The 23656-nt window shown below is 36.3% G+C and overlaps 1 long non-coding RNA gene across 1 annotated transcript in view; it reads left to right on the top strand.

The window, feature by feature from the left end:
• The first annotated feature begins 281 nt into the window (after window positions 1–281).
• Window positions 282–23656, top strand: part of LOC116563224 — an 87580-nt gene continuing 64205 nt past the window's right edge. The window contains exon 1 of the long non-coding RNA XR_004274287.1: window positions 282–801. This is a non-coding gene — a long non-coding RNA (uncharacterized LOC116563224). The remainder of the gene's footprint in view (window positions 802–23656) is intronic.

Below are 23656 nucleotides of genomic sequence, written 5' to 3'. Positions count from 1 at the left end.
GTTGTGGAGCTTATACAACATTGCTATTGCAAATGGCAGGGCTAGGATTCTGGCCCAGGCATCCACTCCAGAACGTAACTGTAACCCCATGTACTAGTGCTTATAATTTTGTCGGGGGGAAGGCAAGAGATGAAGGAAATAATTTACAGTCTGAAGACTCATTATCTTAGTTCATATATTCACTCAACAAATATCGGTTAACTGCCCAGTTCTGGTTAGGTACTCGAGATACAGTGGTAAAACAATCTGATATGGTTCTTACCTGCACCGGTATACTTCATTAGCACTTGCTTTGTTCTCAAATTTGGCTCACATTAGAACCACCTGGGGAGCTCTAAGTGACTTTATTTAATTAGCTGGCCTGGAGCCTGAGCCCCTGTGTTTTATAAACTTTGTGATGGAATCTAATGTGCAGCCAATGCTGAGAACAACCCCTTTAGTACTTTGTGCCAAACCAATCCAATATCACAATCATCTGGGCAAGTTTTTAAAATCCAGAGTCTTGTCCTGCCCCTACCTCCTCCTGCTTTACTGACCAAATGACTGGAGAGCCTCTGAGAGTAGGACCCGGGAATCTGTATTTTAAAAGCTCCCTTTGTGATTCTGGTGCAGCTGGCCAGCAGACCCACATTTCAGGATTATTAGAATAGTTGCCAACAATAAGACAAAGGTTTGTAGAGGAAAGAGCTTACAGAGAGCTATGATGCTCTGGGCTGTATTTATAAACCACATCACTTGAACCGGTCTTGAAGGGAAGGTAGGATTTAGGTGTGTGGAAAGAGATAGAAGCTTTCACTCATGGTAAGTATCATACATATAACTATTGTATGGTGTTTTATTTTAGACATGTTTTTCTTATAGCCTTTCTACTCAAAATGTCATCTGAGGACCAGTAGCATCTGCTTTGAATTCTATCCCAGAAGCTGCATTTTTAACAAGCTATTGAGGTGATTTGGATGTATATTAAAGTTGGTGACTCATGGTTCTCTATGTGTGTCCCACTCACACAATAAGCTGTATGGTCCTTGAGGGCTGGAACATGACTTATTAGAAGATTTATAGAAATAATACCCTGGGAAGGACACCATTGTGATACCCATTTTTCAGGAATGGAAACAGGTTTATGGAATTCAAATGATACTTGTCGCTTCAAATCTGGTGCTCTTTCTACTATGAGATATGGATTTTTTTTATTCTTCGCTATTCTCCCTAACATCCAACATTTTGATAAACATAAGATTTCAGGTTCAGAAAATTCCTGAAAATCATAGATTCTTGAAATAAGTTGGAAGTCATATTAGAAGTAATATTGCCATACTCTGTCACTTAAAGTTGAAGACATTCTGGACTAGAAGTTTAAGGACCCTGTTTGAGGTCACAGAACTGTTTTCTGAATAATGTAATGAAGCTAGTGTTCAGATCTCCTGACCTGCACCTTGATGTCTACTGTCTCATCATTTTTACTCCTGCTAGTGCTTTGTATTCCCTGTTACAAAGGTAGTTTCTTAGAATAGCCTCATTTTCAAACCCATTCTGAGACAGAGCCAAATAAGCACTTTGGGTGGAAAACAGTTTTAAAACATACCTGGGTGGAAAATTATCTTCAAATGAACTGTGCTTAGAGTCACTGTATGGTTTCTAGTTATTCCACAAATGCAAGAAGACAGGGGACGCCCTTATATAGGTGTGTCCTATTCTGAGCTTCCTGCTTTGACCATCTGTTTGATGAACCCAGCCACCTGGATTCTTTCTGGCCTTTTCACTTTTCATCAGAATGTCTTCCAGTCCTAAACATGTGGCAAGTCTTTGGCCTCTTGCTAGCATGTAGAAAATTGTGGTAGTGAGTATTTTTTTGGAAAACAGTGCTGTCATTTTTGTTCACCTTTGAATCTGAGCTGTCAACATCACATATGCATCAAAGAGGGTAAATTGCCTGTTATACTGAAGGCTGCTCCAGCTGGCTGTACAAAGTCAAGTGTCAGACCCAGTCTTCAAAAATGTTAAAGGTGTTGTCCTTCAAATCAGAGCCCGATTCTCAGCTTATAAGAACTCTTTCATGCCAAATTTTGTTTCTCCAACTTCCTTGCTTTTCCTTAATGCATTTTGAAAGCATGCAGTCAACTTGAAAGGGCTAAGTGCTCAAATTCAAGATAGAAATGAGAGCTATTGCTCTCTTGTTTGCTTTGCCCTTGTGAAATTTCCTATACAAGTGTCTTATTTGCTTTGGTGTTCCTCCACAGCCAGCGAAACTCTTCCTGGGTTTACAATGAGTAGTTTGACTCCCCACTGCTTCCCTTTAACCAAAGGTGGAAGCAATTAATATTAATCTAATTGGATAAAATGTTTAAAAAGGGGAGAATATCTTTGTGAGTAAGCAAGGAACAAGGTCATTACCACTGTACCCAGTCTTGATTGATCTGCTAACAGTGCCATTCAACTCCTTGATGCCTTTGGTATTAGTCTTTTCAGAATAAAATTCCATTTATTCAAAGAAGTCTTCTCTAGTTCTCCTGTTCTGCTGTATAGAACAGGGAGAGAAGTAGATACTTGCATATATTACTGGATACCTAAAAATAGTGAAAATTAACAAGGATGTTGAAACCCTAAAGATTAGGTCCACCATTTTGGTGGGCTTGCTGCTCAAGGAAAGGAAGGAAAATTTCTCTTAGCTGGTAAGTCCATAGAATAGCAGTCTTCACAAACAAAAAAGATGGAGTAGGAGAAAAAAGAGGGAGAAAAGGAAAAAAAGAAGCAAAGCAGTGGGCAGAAGTGGGATAATGGTGTTTGGTCTCAGTGTTCTAACTTAGAAGAATCCTTGGGAGCTTACTTGGCACATGTCAGCCTGACTTGACATTCATTCCAAAGGCTTGGTTATCTAGTTTCCCAGTCTTCAGGAGATTTCAAGGAACAAATTAGATAGGACAAAAGAGGCTGTTAGAGGCAGGAACACTGACAGTAACCAGAAAGGACACTGCCTACTCTACAGGCAGAAAGTAGAAATCTGTGGCTTGCAGGCTGAAGAATTGAAAAAGCAGAAAAGTTGAAAGTCAGCCAGCATTAAAAGAAAATGCAATAACTAAGGTTCCCAATAATAATCCATAGTCTTCTATAAATATCGAATTATTTCCAGTATACTTTAAGACAGAGAAAAATGTAATATTTTAAGAAATGTTTAAAAATGAAGTATTTTGATGCTTAATGGAAGCTTCTTTATTGATTTGGAGAAGTCACCATTATTTTTTCTTACTGACATTTTATTTCCATCTTTAGCACATATTTTTTGAGCTCATAATCCATGCCAGGTGGTAGGTAAATGAATATGTAGAGAGACATTGTAATTCAAATGAGCGATGGTAGTAGTTTGTACAAGATCATGGGTAAGACTGAAAGAACTGGATAGATTCTAAGAATATCATACAAGAAAAGTGTGTGGTTGATTTTATATGAGGAATAAGGGTGAGAGAGAGCCTAAGGATGACTCCTAGGTTTGCAGGCCTCCCCAAGGAAGAACTCTTAGAAGCCTACGTTTGCAGATTTGAGCCTCTTGAGTTTGAGAGGTCTTTGACACACCCTTCTCAGCCATCAGGTCTCAGATTATTTGTCACCAGTTTGCCTTCTTTTCGTTTTTAGACTTTGAGTATCAGAATTTATTTAAATTTATATATTTATTTGTTTTTATTATTTAAAAAATAATTTCAGCTTTTAGATTCAGAGGGCAGTCACCACTTCTTAAATTCTTTCTCTAAGTGCTCACCATCCTTGTTCCAGCCCAAATGTTGCAGATCCCCTATACCCTTATTTCAGTTTTTTACATAATATGAAGACAGGGTAAGCTTTTTAAATGTTTTCTTTTCTTTTTTTTTTTTTTTTGCTGCACAAAGTGGAGGCTTAACAAGTATGCCACGAATGCATAATGAGGAGCAAATAACTGCTGTTGTACTCTTCTAGTGATGTTTCGGAGATGAGGTTCTGATAACCCCTCTCAGGATGAAATTGAGATTTGAACATTGAGCCTGTCAAATCAACTCTAACAGTCTTGATCAAATTCACAGGCAGGGCCGTGTCAGCCAGAGTCCAAACAGGAGAGGAACACATTTAAATAAGGGTTTAAATAGGAACTATTTACAAAGATGTGGGAGAATGTAGGAAAGCACAAAGGACAGTGCAGTGAAGCAGGAAGCAGCAGTAGAGCTGTTCCTCTTTTGGCTCTGAAGGGTGGTGGAGAGTGTAGCAGAGATGCTCACCTTGAGGGGAATCCTGATCTTTGTTGGTGGGAATAACTGGCCTGAGGTGACCTTATAGCAAGGAAATCAGTTGTCCTGACCTCACCCTTTCTTCTTCTTCTGCTTTCCTATTGGAGCTCCCACTTAGTTGAATCCAATAGGAAGCCAGAGGGACTTCTTGCTGTAATCCCTACACATTGGCCTGCAGGATGGAGAAGGCTGGAGAGTGACTTAGAGGGCAAACTGAGGATGTCAAATGCAGCACAAAAGGTGGCATTTAGGCTTGACATGAGGACTGAATATAACGTTGCCCAGTGGGTCCAGACAAGATATTGCGTTTAATAAGCTTATATTAATAGACAATACTAGGGAGTTTTGATGAATAATTCCTAGATGAGAGACAAGAAGTTGTTAGGGATAGAGCACTAGAGTAAGAAAATATTTTTTTTTTTTGGTGACTCGGTGGCTGTGGACTGAAATCTCTTTTCATAGCAAATGGAAATACTATTTTCTTCCTTCATAGAAAATATGCATAAAAATCTCTTCTAAGTTGTAAAGCATTATTTACAATTCATTATGGTAAAATAGAAAAGATGCTAAAAGTGCTAGTTACCAGCTGATCATGTAAGTTAATTTTCTTTGCCTCAGTTTACTTATCAGCAAAATAAGGATGGTAATACATACATCATGAAGCTTTTAAAGATGATTAAGTGAGATAATACATATAACACAAACTCTAACATATAATACCCGATAAAAAATTATTATTATTTTGTGCCCATTTCTCTTTTTCACCCCTTCTGTCACTAAGTTCCCTGAATGTAACTGTAATATACACATCTCTGTATTTCCTCTAGCAATACTTAAGGTTAGAGCACCAGAGTAAGTAAATACTTTTTTGGCGACTCAGTGGCTATGGACCACAATCTCTTTTCATAGCAAATGAGAATACTATTTTCTTGCTTCATGGGGCTGGGGAAAGGATCAAAGTTCAAGTTCCCCGAATGTAACTATAATGTACACATCTCTATATTTCCCCTATTATAAGGCTCCCTTCACCCTCCTCAGTAATAAATATAAAGAATATTTTAATGCAATATTTCAAAGAATGAAGTCAACACACTATGACCCAGTGGCTGGCTCCTGCATTTGTAAATAAAATTCTCTGGAAGCAGGGCCAGGATTAGGATGAGGCAAGCGAGCCAGGGTTGTAAAGTACAGGGCAGACTCCGCCTTTATTTAAAATTTTGATATTTTTGTCCTTCATATAGTTGTCTGCATTAATGCTAATAATTTTTAAAGTATTACATTAAAGTATTATTTATCTTGATTAATGAGTTTTTGGTGCCCCTTAAATTTTGTACCCATGGTGAGTGCCTCCCATGCTTCACCCTGGTTCTGGTCCAGAGCAGAACAGAACTGTCCATTATTGAATGTCTTTTATATGCCAAGAATTTAACATACACTATCTTATTTAGTCCTCTCTGTATCCCCGTGAGATACCTAGTGTTATCTTCATTCTCTACATGAGAAAACAAGCCAGGAGACTTCTCATGTGAGTCACTTGCCAAAGGCTTCACAGCTAAAATGGCATGTCTGTCTCCAAAGTTCATTCTGTCTCCACTCCTAAAGCATGATTGCCTCTAAATGCTTCTCTTACATTGAAACCAATCACACCCAAGCTTGGTTCTCTGCTTAGGTGGTATCTGTAACCGACAACTTTCACTCTTTTCCTTGTGTGCCTCTGCCAGACAATACCACATGGTCAGAGAAGACTTTATATGCTTTGCACCCTTTCCTACTTTTCAGCAGCTAGAAGGAAAATACCAGATCCTTTTAGCTGCAATATTCTGCCTGCCAAAGGAGGAAAAGGGAGGCAGCTGTTCCTGCAAGTACATGCTGTGCCTGTTATCCAAATGGGCATTAGCAGGTTCCGTGCTGGAGCTCAACGGGAATATGGGTTTTATGGTTTGAAAGCAGATTAGACTCTGAAGAGACCTTATTGTTGGCCCATTTAACTTTTTCAGAGTTGAATCATACTTCAGTGGCCACTTTAGTCCCAATGGTTAGAATATGGCCGAAGGATCTGCCTTTACCCAGGGATATTCCAAACTCCCTGCAGTGGCAATAGTACGAAAAGCATGGATGGCTTCCAGTTTAAAATTTACTTAATTATTCTCTTAAAAAAAATACCAAAGGTGCTGGAAAAACAAAGTGTGTGAGTGGGTGAGAGATGTCTTATGGTAAGACTCTAGGAGCAATTTTAATTTGTACTACTTTTCAGATTGCTAAACGGATTAATAATTGTCATAATTATCTGTCACCTCATAAAACAGAACAGTGCCAGTTATTTGAAAGAGGCAGAATCCTAATTTATTTTCTGTTTTCATTCTGGATTAGAGATCTAGGTCTCTATGAACCATAAAATTATGTCCCGCCCTTCTTCTATATCTTCTATGTGGGTGATATTTTGAGGTAGTGCAAAGACTATCTCTTTCTGCTCTCATTTTTTGACCACTCTTTCTAAACTAACAATATTCAAAAAATATTTTCTTAGAAAAGAAGGAGAGAATAGTGCTGAAAGCAGTGCACACATTAGGTATTCATAAGTATTTATTGAATGAATGAATAAATGATTCCAAGGGAGGATGTTAGCCTTGCAGTAAAGCACAGCAGATGGAGGTAGGGACTGGCAGAACGCTCATGGTAACACAAGTTGCATATATGTATATGAATATGTACACACACACACATGCACACACACACACACATTCCAAGTGACAAGTATAGAAGGAATATAGATTTGATCCCATCTTAGTTCAACAGAATACTAGAATTAAGCAGACCAAAAACAAGAATTGTGATTGGATCTGTGTTTCTGATGACAGTGTAAGAAGTAGATTCCACTGGCACTTAAGTGGTTGTGAAGGAAGCCAAGCACCATTCAGGCATCTTGTCCAAAGACAAACACAAATCTGTGCAAAAAGCAACAACAAGAACCAAGCAACAAACAGGCAACCCTCCCTCCAAGTTTATAAAAGCAGGGAAAGGGGCAATTAACCCAAGTACTCAGAGAAAGAGTATACCACTGTAAATGACTGTTGTGGAAACCCCTAAAATGTTTGGAACACTTGAAAATGTCTGTGTGATATAATAAGACAAGACCTTTGTGAACCAGGAGCAGAAAGCTGAGAGGAAGAATCAGTTAAGTTGCCACATAAGATGAGAATGACTTGTAATCGCAATGGAGAGGGATGAAGAAGGTAAAGAATAAAAATAAAAGGAATATTAAGTAGAAAAATTAAAGGGCACACTGGAGGGATATATATTTCTTAAAGAAAGAAACATGAAATAAAGATATAAACAAAAATTAAGAAATTGCATAAGAGAACAGAATTGAGCCTAATAAATATTTTTTAAAATATTTAAAGTTCAACTTTTCAAAGTCTGAAAAGCAAAAGGGAGAACCCAAATGGACAAAACTTGAAATGGAAATGAGTTTTTAATGACAAAGACAGAAGTGTTCGAATTTTGGAAAAAACACTGTGTAAAACTTCATGACAAAAAATTGGAAAATATTGGTGAAATGGATGAATTTTACCTGAGAAAAATGTATTGTCTTTGCTCAAAAACAAGTAGAAAACTTGAGTAGATCATTAACCAAGATCTAAATGAACAAGAGTTATCAAAAAATTATATCCAAAAAGGTTTATTAAAACTTTGAAAAAACACTCTTTTGCAATATGCTTTTGTTAGATAAATTGTTTAAAAGCTTAGAAAAAATATGAGAAGGGCCAGGTGCGGTGGCTCACGCCTGTAATCCCAGCACTTTGGGAGGCTGAGGCGGGTGGATCATGAGGTCAAGAGATTGAGACCATCCTGGCCAACATGGTGAAACCCCGTCTCTACTAAAAATACAAAAATTAGCTGGGTGTAGTGGCGTGCGCCTGTAGACCCATCTACTCGGGAGGCTGAGGCAGGAGAATTGCTTGAACCCGGGAGGTGGAGGTTCCAGTCAGCCGAGATCGGCCACTGCACTCCAGCCTGGCGCCTGAGTAAGTTAACTCTGTTTCCAAAAAAAAGAAAAAAGGAAAATAAAAGAAAAAAATATGAGAAGACATCCAAATCATTTTATAAAGATAGCATATGCTTTCACAAGCCTGGCAGACAGCACATGTGAAAAAGAGAAAAACATTTTTGCAAGAACTTAATAAAAGCTAACCAGTTGAATTTGAATGCATATTTAGCAAATAATCTGTCAGTAGTGTTATCTAAAAAATGCAAGATGATTTAACTGCAAACCATTTATAAGTAAATTCTTTATATTAATATTTGATAGAACAAAGTATGTGATAATTTCAATAAATGCAGAGATGGCATTGATAAAAATTACATCCAAAACTTTTAGAAAAGAGAGGATGTCAGTAAACTACCAGCAATAAACAAAAATTACCTACCTTAAACTAACAATAAGTATCACTCTGTTTGACTGATTTATTAAGCAATTGTTTACTGAGCAGCTACTAAGTACCAGTAGTTTTTAACTGTTGAGGATATATCAGTGAAAATAACAGATAAAAACTCTGTCTTAAAGTGAAACCTAAATTGGAATGAGATGACATTTAATACAAAAGAAAAATCAGTAAAATATATAGCATGTTGACATTTTAAGTGTAAGAGTAAAAGTAAAACATGAAAGGTGGAATTGGGAATGTCTGGAGCAGGGGACACTGCAATTTTAGATTTGGTGGCTGAGGAAGGCCTCTCTGAAAGCTTTATTACAGGAGGTGAGGGAGTGAGCCTTGCGGGCATCTGGGGAAAATGCCTTTGAGGCAGAAGGAATCAAATATGTGATAACTGGAGCTGAGCAAGCTGGGAGGAGAGCAGAATGAAATGACATCAGAAAAGTAATGGAGATGGTAAGGAATAGATTATGTGTGGTCTTATAGACCATCGGAATGATTTTGACTCCTACTTCCAGTTAAATAGGCTGCTGCGGAAGGCTTAGATAGGATAACTCTGACAGTTGTGTGGAGATTAGACTAACGGGGGCATGGGCAAAAACAGGGCAACTCACAGGGACTTCTGCAGAGGTCCAGGAAATGTATGATATGGACTTGGACCAGGTAGCAGGTGGTAGCGATGGTGATGGTGAGAAGCCATTAGATTTGAGATGTATTTCAAAGAGAAGGCCAAAAATAATTCCTGAAGGTTGGGGTATGAAGGAGAAGAGGCACTAAGAATAACTGTAAGGTTTGTACAACTAGAGGGCTGGAATTAATTGCTGTTTTCTAATACAAGGAAAGCAATGGGTGGAGCTTATTTAGGGGAGAATATCCAGAACTCCGTTTTGGAAACCATAGGTATGCTATCGTTATTAGACCTCAAGTAGAGATGTGTGTAGTCAGTTGATTGTACACATCTGGAGTTCAGAAGAGAGGGCTAGGTTAAAGGGTAAAAAAATTAAATTATTGGCATATTGGTGTTACTCAAGCTATTACATGATATGGTCAAAGTAAGATGAAACTTTAGAGAAATGTCCATTTCAATTCTGATTTTACAGAGACAAAATTAGCATGTACTTCCAACTTTGTTAGTATGATTTTGGTAGTCTTGAAAGACATTAAAGGTATAATTATCAGTTAGCAATAAAAAATTCTAGACAATACCATTTGTTTCTGTGACAGTCTATACTCTTGGACTCTTTTTTTTTAACCTCTCTGACTGTATCTCTTCAGTCTCCTTTGAGGCTCATCTCATTGGTGTATTGAATATACATACAGTAGTTTCTCAGGATTATTTTTCAATCTTCTTTATTTCTGGAGATGTATTGTAGGGTGGCATTGAGGCAGTGGATTCATCACTACTGTTTTCACACAAGGAACGGTGAGCTTTAAAATTACGCAGTTTGAGGTCCAAACTCCAACTCTGTAATTTGTGAGTCTTCAGCTTGGTTATTCTCTTAGCTCTATTTCCTTATCTGAACTATATCTGTAGTGGCAGTAATGCTATATACTTCTCATTTAATCTTCAAAACATCTCCCAGGGGTGTTTTGAAGATTAAATGAGACAGTATATGGAAAGTAAATAGGTAGGCTCTGGGTAAAAGATCTGTACATGTTTATTAAGCAAGTGTATAAATGACAAATTATCCAAGACTTGAAGGAGATCATCCTATTGATATATACTGATGTGTTCACAGGATGGTAACAGAGTATATCACTTAAGATATAATATGGAAAATCTCCAGCCTGTGTTCTCTATTTAAAATTGAATCTTTTTTTCTTTCTCCTAGAGCATCTGCCTTCCTTTTGTGAAGTTCAGCGATTGCATTCTTAGTGAGGGTTTCCTAGACATCTCTCTCTCCTGGGACAGATAGTTAAAGCCTGAAAACAAAAGAAGAAATCTCTGGAGAAAAAAGGAGCTGTCGAGCCTACTGCCTGAGGAAAACTTTGCCTTTTTCTTGACATATTATGGTTAACAATGCCTGTGAGTCTCATTTCATATTGTGAGTCTCCTGAGCAGAAGCAGTTTCTCTTAGTCTTTCAGGATTTAAATTAGGCTGTCTGCACCACATGGTTTATAGATGCGTCCATTTGTGTCATAGGGTTTATAACACAAAGACATAATTGGAAACAGAACAATCTGAATCTTATTGGTTGGCTTGTTGCCCAGGTTCTGATGGTGTTGAGGATGAAGGGAGATAGTAAAGTCTCACTGGATATGGAGGCTCTACATTCATTTTTTCATTCGACAAACACCAGCAGACTAAGAGCAGGTTACCAAACTATTACTCTCAGCAAGTCTGGGGCTTCAAAGGCTTTAGAAGACAGATTTCCTTTGGCACATTCAAGCTGAGCCTTATGGTTGGGGACAACAGAAGTATTTGCTATTCTCTGGCATTGCTGTCCCATTCCTGCATGAATGCTGACAATGGCGTAGTAAGTGCTTGCCCCTTGCTCTTATTCCTGCAACTCTAAGTAGAGATGTTAGGAAGTTCATCAGTATACAATATTCTTGCTATTTAGCCGACATTACAAATTGCATAGTGGTGTCCCTATCTTAGTACTCATTCCATGTGCTAATGTTAGTGTCTTGGATTTGTTGCAGTGATGAATTTGCAGTGATGAATTTGCAGCAGTGATAAAGACAAATGGGCACTTAGCTCCATAAGTATGAATCTGTGTGCATAATTTTTCTTATTCTATCTTTTTAGATTTTCACATATGAATATCTCTGTAATCTCAAGTAGATGGATGCTTTTCATGAACCTGAGTCAAATTCTTAGAATTGTTGGTACTTCCTATAGTTACCTACTGTTTGAAGTACCTTCAGCTGCATGCTTCATACATGGTATATACAGAAATGCCCGTTTAATGAACAGATCAAAGATTGATTAAATAAGAAAAAAGAAAAGGGAAAGAGAGAGAAGTAAGTAAGATGGATATAGGGAGTTAGGTGGATGGGATGGGAGGAAGTGATGGCAGAAACTCTCAAGTAGTGGGTGAGTGGGTGAGTGGCTAGAGAAGATTGATTCTCCTAGTGTTTCTAGGTCATATCTCAGACTGCTAAGGTTATGAAATTCAGTACTATGGAAGAGAAGTATATTTTTCAAGGAGCTGAGATTCTTATACACCAATCATTTCTGCTCAAAGTTTATTATTCTAAGATTCTTCGATGTTAAGAGGCTACATTACATAATTTTAAGATGAGACTTTCAAGAGGACGTTATCCCCATTAATGTTCCAATAATGGTGTTCTGAGCATCTAAAAAGGTCTACATCCCCTGTGGAGTTTTGAGCATCTGGAGTAGTCTATATCCCATTGTGCATGGATGATGTTCAGTAGTTCTTTTTGGATGGGTGGTCAGGGGCTGTAAAGGGGTGGTGGTGGATGTGAAAATGCTTTAAAACAACTTTAAGTGTTACATTGAACCAGGTGACTTAGGCAGTTACTAGTAATTAATGATAGCCCACCACTATTTGCTGAGCACCCACCATTACGTGCCAAACGCTACTTATCACACAAGTGTTCAATGTAAATGCTACAACAACCTGATCAGTTCAGACAGTTTCTAGATGAGGAATGTGAGGTTTAGTAAAGTTAAGTAGCCGGTGTCAGAAATGCAGTAAATTATAGAGCTAGGAAGACTCTCTCTTCTATATTTTGCTGCCTCTTATGTTTACTTAGCCTGGGAATCACACCGAGCTGCCTCTGTGCTTGTTAATCAACCAGAATGGACTGTAGGTTAGGGGCAGATTTAAAGAAATTTCCATGCACACTTCCATTGTCATTCTGCTGCATTAAACTGGCTATCATTGATTGATGTACTAGACAGTATGCTAAACACCTAATATGAATTATTCCATTTTATCCTTATAAGTGCTACCCCTACCTTCATTATATGGGGAAGAAAAACCTACAACTTTATGCTGAGAGGGAAGTAAAATTTGATTTTTAATTATAGCTAATAAGTGAATAAAACCTGTTGGGAAACAATTCTCCTTCGGGCTTATGTTTCTGTTCGTATAGTAAGCAGAGGCGTGGTTGCCTTTGTTCTGCACCATCTTGTCAAGGATGTTTGTATAGTGAACAGCTTTGGAAGATAGAGATAGTATTTACCTCTAAGCAAAGGGCAGGAATACTTAATGTCCCTTTGGAGCATAGAGCAGGCATGCTTACTGTGTAAAAGATTTGGGTTCCCCAAGCTCAGAGTTCCTCTCCTGTAACACAACCCACTGTATGTACATGTGTCAACAGACCTCAGCCCTTGACATTAGCACTTGGCAAAATGACAAAAAATGTTGACATTCTGTCTACTGCTATAGCTGTAATAAACTATCCTTGGTCTCTGATCCTTTATCTTATATAATGCCAGCATCCATAATACTGGCAAGCTAACTTATTGGCTTGCAAGTAGGGTAAAAATCTCAGCTGCTTTATAGCTCCTGACAGAACCTAGAATCAAATCCAAGTCAGTCTGATTCCCAAACCCATATTCTTTACTACTGTACTCTTGTGCTAGAAGTTGTGTATTTGGAGGTAAACTTACAGAAGGGGAATAAAATCATCTTGCCGATTCCTTCCTCATGGAATCTTCTTTAAATTCAAAGTATTCTTTTGGCTGGGGTAGGGGGACAGGCAGTTTAAACTTTTATCTTGAAGCCATCTCTGTTTCTGTTTTTCTGCCTTTTTGCATTTATAGGTGTTTTGGACTCTGACAGTGAGCTCTCCCTTGAATAACTAGATGAGGTGTGGAGAAAGGAGTCTATGTGTCTGCTGGCTCTGTATAGATGAGATAGGGACTTTATCTGGGGTCAGGGCAGAAAAAATAATAGGCAGACTTTCACTTTGTTATCAGTTTCACTTTTCTCCATAACACAAAGGGAGGGTTGAGTCTAAATAACAGTCATTGGCGTCTCATACCTGCTACTTTACAGTCTGATCAACCAGTAGTTAAAGTCTGAACTTGTCCTGTGAGCTGAATTTACCAGTGATACCTTCCACATGTATAATTTTTTTTTTTACAATTTACAAATTACAAAAAAACCAATAGTTGTCTACTTAATCACAGAGAAATAGAAAAATGATAGTCTAAGATTAAGTAATTTTCCCAGAGTTATACAGTGCCAGAATTTAGAACTTATGTCCAAATCTGCTGAATTTCTGCTTAGTGTCTTCTCTGCAACAGTTTCTCTTACTGAATTCTTTAATACTAGCCCTCGTGCCCTTTATAAGGTTGTCCATGCTTTACTAAGAAATCAGCCCTCAGCCAACTCCAAATGAGTAGCAATGAAGGTAATTTTATTCTAAAGGGAATTGATTGAAGCCTCACCTCTAAAGGAAAGCATGGAGGTGCCACTTGGAGGTCAGGGACCACACAGTAAGCAGTGCATATATACTGATGGGAGCACATATTAATTATATTTCTGTCTATAGAGTGATATATACAATCTCTGTCTCCCATCTTCATATTATTAAGATTGACAGATATTTTACTGGCAATTTTATTCCTACCACATTAGAATGTTGTCAGATAATTTTCAGAACAACAGTATCTCTAGATGTGTATCTTAAGACGTTTTCTTTTTCCCTCTCTAGTTTCCTCAAACATTTACTCTATATGATGTGAAAAGTAATGTGCTAGTTGTTGAGGGAACTGTAATGATGAATAACAAGTAATCCCTTTTCTTGAGTATTTTACATTTCAAAGGCAATTTCAGATATATACTCAACCAGCAACAACTCAAAAAAGAATGAAATAGTGTTGTAGAGAAAAGTGTAAATCACTGTGTCTGAGCAGAGAAATGTTAAATGATGTCCAATTAGTGCTACTGGTAACAGCTTTGTGAAGCAGATGCTTTTGAACTGAGTTTTCTTGGATGAGTAGAATTTTGGTAATTACAGAAAGAAAAGAGCCTATTCCTGGCAGAAGAAACAGCATGGATGTGTGGATGGAAAATGAAAGTGAATGTTATGTTTCAGGGAAAGGCAGATGTACAGGATTCATGGGAAAATATAATGGGTAATGAAGATGGCAGAGTAGGAGAGGACTAGAGTGAAGAGCGTTGTTGTTGGTGGTGGTTGTTTGTTTATTTTGAGACAGAGTCTTTTTCTGTTACCCAGGCTGGAATGCAGTAGCGCAGTGATGGCTCACAGCAGCTTAACCTCCTGGGTTCAAGTGTTCCTCCCACCTCAGCCTCCCAAGTAGTTGAGACTACAGGCGTGCACCACCACGCCTAAGTTTTTTTTTATTTTTTATGTTTCGTAGATACAGAGTCTCCCTATGATGCCCAAGCTGGTCTTGAACTCCAGACTTCAAGCAGTTCTCCTGCATTGGCCTCCCAAAATGCTGGGATGAGAGGTGTGAGCCACCATACCTGGAGTTAGAATGAAGAGCTCTGAATGCCATTTAAAGACACTAGATACTAACTTGTAGGCTATGAGGAGTCATTGAAGTCTTTTTGGAAGAGGTACAGCATGATTCATACTCTTTATTTTATGTCTCCCTCTTAATACTGTGACACTATTAATTGTATAAATTGGCCTCTTTTTGCAGAAGCAGAAACTGAAACTTAGAAAACATAAGTTATTTTTCTCATGTCATAATAGTGGTGACAAAGCAAAGCTTCTAGCGCAAGTCTTCTTCCTCCTACGCTGCAGTTACCCAACATAGGAAATGACCACCCTAATAGGGCTTTTCATTACTATTAAAACATAAAAATAGAGTGTTTAAGATAAGTTACTTAGTATCATTGCAGTAGGGATTATTAGCAGTCTCTTTTCATTTTCTAATTCAGGTTTCTGAAATTTTAGGATGCATACAAAACTTTGGGATTTTCATTCAGTAGGTCTGGAAAGGCACCTGGGATTCGGAATTTCTAATAAGCTTCCTAGTGATCCTGATGCCTTTGATCTTTGAACCAAGTTTTTGTAGCAAGGTTTTATAAAATGTTTTTTTGTCTCTTAGCCCTACTTTAAAGATTTACATGAACTTAAAATTTAACATATTGTCCTCAAATACACTCAATATCATCTCCCTTTTGTGTGTTACTCCAGCTGGCTTGTGTCTCTGAATTGTGGAGGATAATTGAAATTGAATATTTTACAAAAGGAACTAACAGACTAACGGTGTCTGACCCATTCCAGGGACACAAGAAGGCTGGCTAACTGTGTTCTTTCCTCTACATTCTTTTCCTCTACAACTTCTATAACTCACTCTCTTCTCTCACTGACTCTTTCACATTGGAAATATGAGTTAAGTATTTTAGAAACAAAAGCAGTAAAAAATTAGGATTTCTTTTTCTTTAAAGAAAGTTAAAATTTAAAGAGCTTCATGAATTTCCATTTCTAAGCTAAGCTCAGTTGGTGATTTGGAAGTTCAGAAATTAAACTGTGACGCCTCAGGCAGTTTCTACCTTGTAAACTCCATGCCCTCTCAAAGCAGTCCCCAGCCCTCTGCAGGTTTCTTCTCCCCGTATCATCTCTACGAATTCTGATGGGCGGGGCTGTCAGCTGTCGGTGCTGACAACATGGCAGCTCTCAGCCTAGTGTGCTTTTTACCACTAGCTTTCAGTTGTTTTCCATTCCCCTTTCTCCTCCTTTTTCTCTTTGTGCTTTGAAGCCTGCCTCGTTATTTTTCTTTGATCTCTTGTTTCCCTAACTTCTTTCTGTTGCCTTTTTGTTAGTTGTCATGGGAATGCTATTAGCTGGGAGGGCTGAGTCTGTGAGGCTGTAGGCAGACCTAGTCAGTATTCACAGACCTATAGAATGTTTGTTTTATTTGAAGAAATCTGAGTGATCTCTTGGTCAATCCCTCATGAGACAAAGAACAAAAAACTCTGAGACTCTGAGAGAGGCAGGCTTTTCCAGAGAATCCAAGCCTCCTGATTTTATTAGACACATGGACCTTTCCGTACTTGTAGCCATTTTTACTCACTGATGTAGAGAAGGGAAAGAACCCACGGCCTTAAAGACCTTATGATGGTTCACAAAACTAGATATTTTACATTTGCCATTCTAAGCCTTCACAAAAACCCTATAAAAGTAAATTATTGCTTCTATTTCACAGATGAAGAAACTAAGTTTCAGAGAGGGTAAATAAATATTTAAAGCCAATTCAGCTAATCATTGGAGAACCAAAATTAAACGCAATGTTATGCAATAGAAAGCCCATGTCCTTTCACCTTGGTGGACTGTAAAGCAGGCTGTAATATTATTTTCTCTAGCCTAATCTTTTTTGCTTAATATATTAAAATAAATAATTCTTTTCAATTCTGTATTCTTTTGGGACATTTTGCTAAAGATTTTGGTATGTTTCGTTTTTGGCACCTGTCAAGATGTTCTGATATTCAAAATCCTTAGAACTTATTACTCTCATTCCTCTGTCACATTACACCCCAAGCCAACACATTTTGGCAAGGCAAACTTACCTGTGTCTAGCAGGAGGTATTGTGTTGAACAAGGACTTGGTGTTTGTCAGAGAAGGCCTCGGCCGTCAAACATTGTATACTCTAGTTGAGTCAAGAAAACTCATGAACGTATGTTTGTGTGCGCTTTCCTATAACCCTTATATAATTTGATGAAGAATGTTTGTGCCTGGGAAGCAATGAGATCTGTGTGTTTGGGCTTAATGATCTCCCACTTGGTCTTTCTCCTAGTCAGCATGAGACTGTGAGTCTCATGCTAGGAGGCTAACAGCCAAACGAAAGTTCTATAGATCAAACAATGCTGGTAGAATTACTGCCAGATACTCAGCTGGGACCCTACAGAAGGTACACCCTACAAATAGACTTCAAACTCGAACTACTACAGACCTGCCCTAACAAAGCCTAAAAGTAAGACTTCCCAGGACAAAACTGATCAGGCAGTGAAATAACTACTTTCTAAAACAAAACTTAACACTCTACAGAAAGACAAACAAACAACAAACAAAATGCAGATTCTTAGCACTATTATATCAACGTCCTGCAAACAACAACAAACTATTATGTATGTGAAGAATAAGGAAATGTGTCCCAAGGTTAGGAGAAAAAAGAGATGTAAAGAGACTCAGATATGACGCAGATATTTAAAAGAGTGAACAAGAACTTTAAAATAACGGTTAGAAATATATTCAAGGACTTAAAATATAGACAACGTGTGTGAATTGTGGGACTTTTCACAGAGCCATATCTGGAAATTAAAAATCGCTAAATGAGTGAAATAGTCTCAATAGTACCAAAGGGTGAAAAAAAAGGTATTGAAGAGCAAATTAAATCCAGAATGTGTGAAAGAGGGAAATGGTAAAGGTAAGAGTGGAGATTAATGAAGAAGAAAATGAATGAACCGTAGAAAATATCAACGGAAGCAAAAGTTGAACCATTAAAAAGAGCAATAAAATTGACAAGTTTCCAGCTAGCTGAATCATGAAAAAATGAGAAAATAAATAAATTTGGTAATCTAGTACATCTTAATGGTACATCTAAATGAAACTATAGGCACTAGAAATTCTATATAGGCAATGAGTAGATAGTAAGGTGCTAGCATAAATAGAATGAACAACTGTAGGCCAATAACTGGATAACTTGGATAAAATTAATAAATCCTTGAAAGACACAAATTCCATGACTGGCATGAAAAGAAATTTAAAACTTGCCCTACATGTCATTAAATAAGTAGATTTATAGTTAATAAACCTCCCACCAAGGTAATTCTGGGTGATATAGATTCACTGGTAAACTCTATCAAATATATTAGAAAAAATAGCACCAATCTTTAATATTAATCAATTATTTAAAGTATTCAGCATCTAGTAATGATAAAACTAGCAAACTAGAAACTAAAGGAAGCTTCCTTAACTAGATAAAAGTTATGCATATAAAACCTACAGCAAATATAATATTTAATGATGAAATATGTAAAATTTTGAAAACATAATGTTTACTATTTTATTGGTATGTAACAATTATTCATATTTTGATACGTGCATATAATGCATAATGTTTGAATCAGGATAATTAGGATATCCATCATCTCAAACATCATCATCTCATGTTGGGAACATTTCAAATATTCTAATCTAGTTATTTTGAAATATACACTAAATTATAATTAACTATAGTCACCCTACTGTGCTATCGAATACTAGAACTTATTCCTTCTAACTAACTTTATGCTTGTTCCTGTCGACCAATCTCTTTTAATTTTCACCCCTCTTTCTCAGCCCCCTGTAGCCATCAATCTCTACCTCCATGAGATCAAGTTTGTTATCTTCCTCATGCAAGCAAAAACATGTGATATTTGTCATTCTGTGCCTGACTTATTTCGCTTAACATAATGACCTCCAGTTCCAAACATGTTGCTGCAAATGACAGGATTTCATTATTTTTTATGGTTGAATAGTATTCCATTATGTATATCTACCATTTTCTTATTCATTTATCTGTTGATGGACACTTAGGTTGGTTTCATATCTTGGCAAAAGTGCTATAACAAACATGGGCATGCAGATATCTCTTTGATATATTGATTTTCTTTCTTTTGGATATGTACCCAGAAGGTGAATTGCTAGATCATATGGTGAACCTACTTTTAGCTTTTTGAAGACTCTCCATACTATTTTTCATAGTAGCTGTACTAATTTATATTTCTACCAGCAGTGTACACGTGTTCATCTTTCTTTGCATATTCACCAGCATCTGTTATTTATTTGTCTTTTTAATGGTAGTCATTTTGACTGAGATGAGATATTTCACTGTGGTTTTGATTTGTGTTTCTCCGATGCTTAGTGATGTTCAGTATTTTTTTCATGTGGCTGTTGATGATCTGTATGTCTTCTTTGAAGAAATGACTATTCAGTTATTTGCCCATTTAAAATTCAGATTATTATTATTATTTGCTATTTAATGTGAATACCTTATATATTCTAGTTATTAACCCCTTGTTAGAGACATAGTTTGCAAATATTTTCTCCCATTCTGTAAGATGTCTCTTCACTCTGTCAATTGTCCCTTTTGTTGTATAGAAGCTTTTTGGCTTGATATGATCTCATTTATCCATTTTTTTTTGATGCCTGTGCTTTTGAAGTTTTACCTCAAAAATCTTTGCCAAGATCAATATCATGTAGTCTTTCTCAAAGTTTTTTTTTAGTAGTTTCATGTAATATATTTAAGTCTTTAATCCATTTTTATTTGATTTTTGTGTATTGTGAAAGATAGGGACCTAGTTTCACTATTTTGTATATGGATAGCCAGTTTTACCAGAACTTTTTATTGAAGAAACTGCTCTTTCCCTACTGAATATTTTTGTTTTTTTGATCAGTCTGTATGTCTTTAAAGGTGAAGTAAGTCTCTGTTGGGCAGCATACAGTCAGATTATTTAAAAAAATTATTCAGCTAGTCTATATCTTTTGTTGAGGAATTTAATCTGTTTATACTTGTTATTGATGGTGAGGATGTACTCTTGTCATTTTATTGTTTTCTTGTTGTGGCTGTCTTCTTCTCTTGTTTGTCTTTTTGTTTGTCTCTTATTTATCCTTTTGATTTGCTAGTTTTCTGTAGTGATGAGGTTTGATTCTTTCCTCTGTATCATTTGTGTATCTGCTCTACCAGTGAGTTTTATACTTTTGCGTGTTATCATGATGGTGATTATCATCTTTTTGCTTTCAGATGCAGAACTTTCTTAAGCATTTTTTATAAGGCCAGTCTAGTGGTGACAATTTCCCTCAGTTTTTGCTTGCCTGAGAAAGACTTTATTTCTTCCTCATTTTTGAAGGATAGCTTTTCTAGGTATGGTATTTTTGGCATGCAATTGTTTTCTTTTAGTACTTTTATTATATCATCCCATTCTCTTCTTGTCTGTAAGGTTTCTACTGAGAAATCTATTGCTAGTTTAATGGAGATTCCTTTATATTTACTTAATACAGTTCTCTTGCTCTGTTTTGAAATTCTCTTTGCCTTTGAGTTTTGACACTTTGATTATAATGTGCCTCAGGGAGGACCCTTTTGGGTTGAATCTATCTGGGGCTTTTTAGCTGCTTCGATCTAGATGTCCATATTTCTTCTCAGAACTGAAAAGTTTTCAGCTATTATTTCAGTAAATAGATCTTCTATGCCTTTGCCTATCTCTTTTCCTTTTGGTATTACTATAATATGAATGTTTGTTGCTTAATGGTGTACCAGAATTCTTGTAGGTTTTCTTTACTCTTTTTAATTTTTTTTCTAACTGGATAATTTTAAATGATCTATCTTCAAGTTTGGGGATTCTTTCTTCTGCTTTATCAAGTATGCTTTCGAAGGTCTTGATTGTATTTTTAAATTTTATTCATTGATTTCTTTAACTGCAGGATTTCTCTTTGGTTCTTCTTTACGGTATCTATCTTTTGTGGAGTTTTACATTTATATAAAAATACAGGATGCTTTACAAATTTGCTTGTCATTCTCATGCAAAATCCATGTTAATCTGCTAAACTGCTCTTTTTTATTCCAGTTTTAATATTTGTGTTGCTGAAGTGAGCATAGGATGTTTACTCTTATCAGGACAATTCAGTATTTTACTAAAGGTAGTAGCCAGTGCAGTAAGTCACAGAAAAAATACATAAAAGGTATGTGGAGGAAAATGGCAAAGAAAAATTTGGGCAAGATGCTTATGTTTATTAAAAATTCTAAGGATTTAAAAAATGTACACCAGAACTAATAAAAAAATTTAGCAAAGTCACAATACATAAAATAAATAGACAAAATGAATTGTTTTATAAACTATCAATAATTTGAGTAGTAAATAAAAATAATACAATGTGTCATAAAAATATGAACTATTTAGTAAAAGACATGCAAGAATGCTACCTTTAAAACTATAGAACACTGCTTAAAAAATTAAGAAAGGCTTAAAACATGTGGAACAATGTACCACACTAGGATTGGGAGACTTAGCACTACCATTGTCAAGATGGTAATTCCTCCTAAACTGATCTACACATCCACTGTGACCACAATCAAAATTTCATGTGGCTGTTTCAGCAGGAATTGCTGATCCTATTTTGTAACTTATATGCAATACAAATAATCCAGAATAGAAAACAATTTTGAAAAAGAGGAACAAAGGTGGATAACTTGAATTTATTGACTTTAAGATTAACCCTAAATTTGCAGTAATCAGAGTTTAGAAATACATGATTCACACTCATATGGTTATATAATTTTTGACAAAGTTACCAAGTAATTCAATGGGGATAGAGGCAGTCTTTTTAACAAATGGTGCTGAAATAACTGCATATTTATATAGATAAAATAAACCTTGTCTTTTGCTTTGTATAGCACATAGTAATTTATACAAAATTAATTGTAAATTTTAATGTAAATATGAAAGCCATGAAATCTCTAGAAGGAAACATAGAAAAATGTTATTATAACCTTGGGATGGACATACATTTCTTATCTAGCACTCAAGAAACATTAAAAAAGTAATTCTAGTAAATTGTACTTTATCAAAGTTAAAACTTCTATTTTTAAACAGCATCACTAAGTAAACAAAAGCACGAGTTTCAGGCAGGTAGAATATATTCTTAATTCATACTATTGAAAAATGACTTATCTCCCGAATTTACAAAAATTCCTATAACTAAATAATAATTTAAAAATTAAAGTCAAGAAAACTGCATAAAAGAATTAGATATTTCACATAGGAATATTTTAAAATGGAAAATATACTCAGGATAATGTGCTTGACATTAATTGTCATCTAAGATATGCAAAGTGAAACTATAATGAGAAACCAATAAACATCTATTATGATGGCTAAAATTACAAGAGGTGATACCACCAGATGTTAATGGTGATATAGAGCAACCAGAACTTTCATACATTGCTATTTGGAAGTGTATTCCTCTGTTTTCACGCTGCTTATAAAGATATACCCAAGACGGGGCAATTTATAAAATCAAGAGGTTTAATTGGACTTACAGTTTCATGTGGCTAGGGAAGCCTCACAATAATGGCAGAAGAGAAGGAAGAGCAAGTCATGTCTTACTTGGATGGTGGCAGGCAAAGAGAGGAGCACTTGAGCAGGGAAACTCTCCTTTTTATAGTCATCAGATCTTGTGAGACTTGTTTACTATCACCAGAACAGCATGGGAACAACCTGCCCCCCCGATTCACTTACCTCCCACAGGGTATCTCCCACAACATGTGGGAATTCAAGATGCAATTTTTGTGGGGGGACAGACAGACCGTATCAGGAGGGTAAAATCATTCAGTTACTTTGGAAAAGTTAGACAATTTCTTATAAAGTTAGACCTAGGCATGCTCTATCACTCTGCAATTCCACTCCTAGGTGCTTACCCAAGAAAAATAAAAACACGTAATAAACCTCCCTCTCCCCTAACAAAAGACAAAAGACTTAAATACACACAAAATATTTGCATATATGTGTTAAAAAATAGCTTTATTCATAATAGCTGAAATCTGAAAAACACCTAAATGTTCATCAGTAAGTGAACGGATAAGCAAAATTATGGCATATTCTTACAATAAAGCACTGCTCAGCAATAGAATAAAGTAAGCTTTGATAAATTAAATGATGAGTGAATCTCAAAATATCCTGATGAGATGGGCCAGACAAAATATGTAAAAATTGTACATTAGTGTAAAATTTCTGAATAGACAAAAACAATAAATGTTGATAGAAACAAGATCAATGGTTGCTTCTGGAAAGGTATAGTGATTTGCTTTCAAGAGATCATTTTGAGGTAATGAAAATGTTCTATGTCTTGATAGGTATGTATAACACACAAATGTATATTTCTATCAAAACTTTTCTATTCATATATTTCAGAGCAGTATATTTTACTATAGGTAATTTATACCTCAATAAAAAAACAGTCATGTTAGTGTCAGCTAAAACATCTCACTAGTTAGGCAGAAGGTTTCAAACTGCTAGAGAATTCTTTACTTGTT

This window comes from Sapajus apella, unplaced genomic scaffold (genome assembly GCF_009761245.1).
Source record: "Sapajus apella isolate SASKATOON/1434 unplaced genomic scaffold, GSC_monkey_1.0 scaffold34, whole genome shotgun sequence".
In the NCBI taxonomy this organism is placed as follows: Eukaryota; Metazoa; Chordata; class Mammalia; order Primates; family Cebidae; genus Sapajus; species Sapajus apella.
The sequence above is the reverse complement of the archived record's forward strand: the minus strand, read 5'-3'. Positions and strand labels throughout refer to the sequence as shown.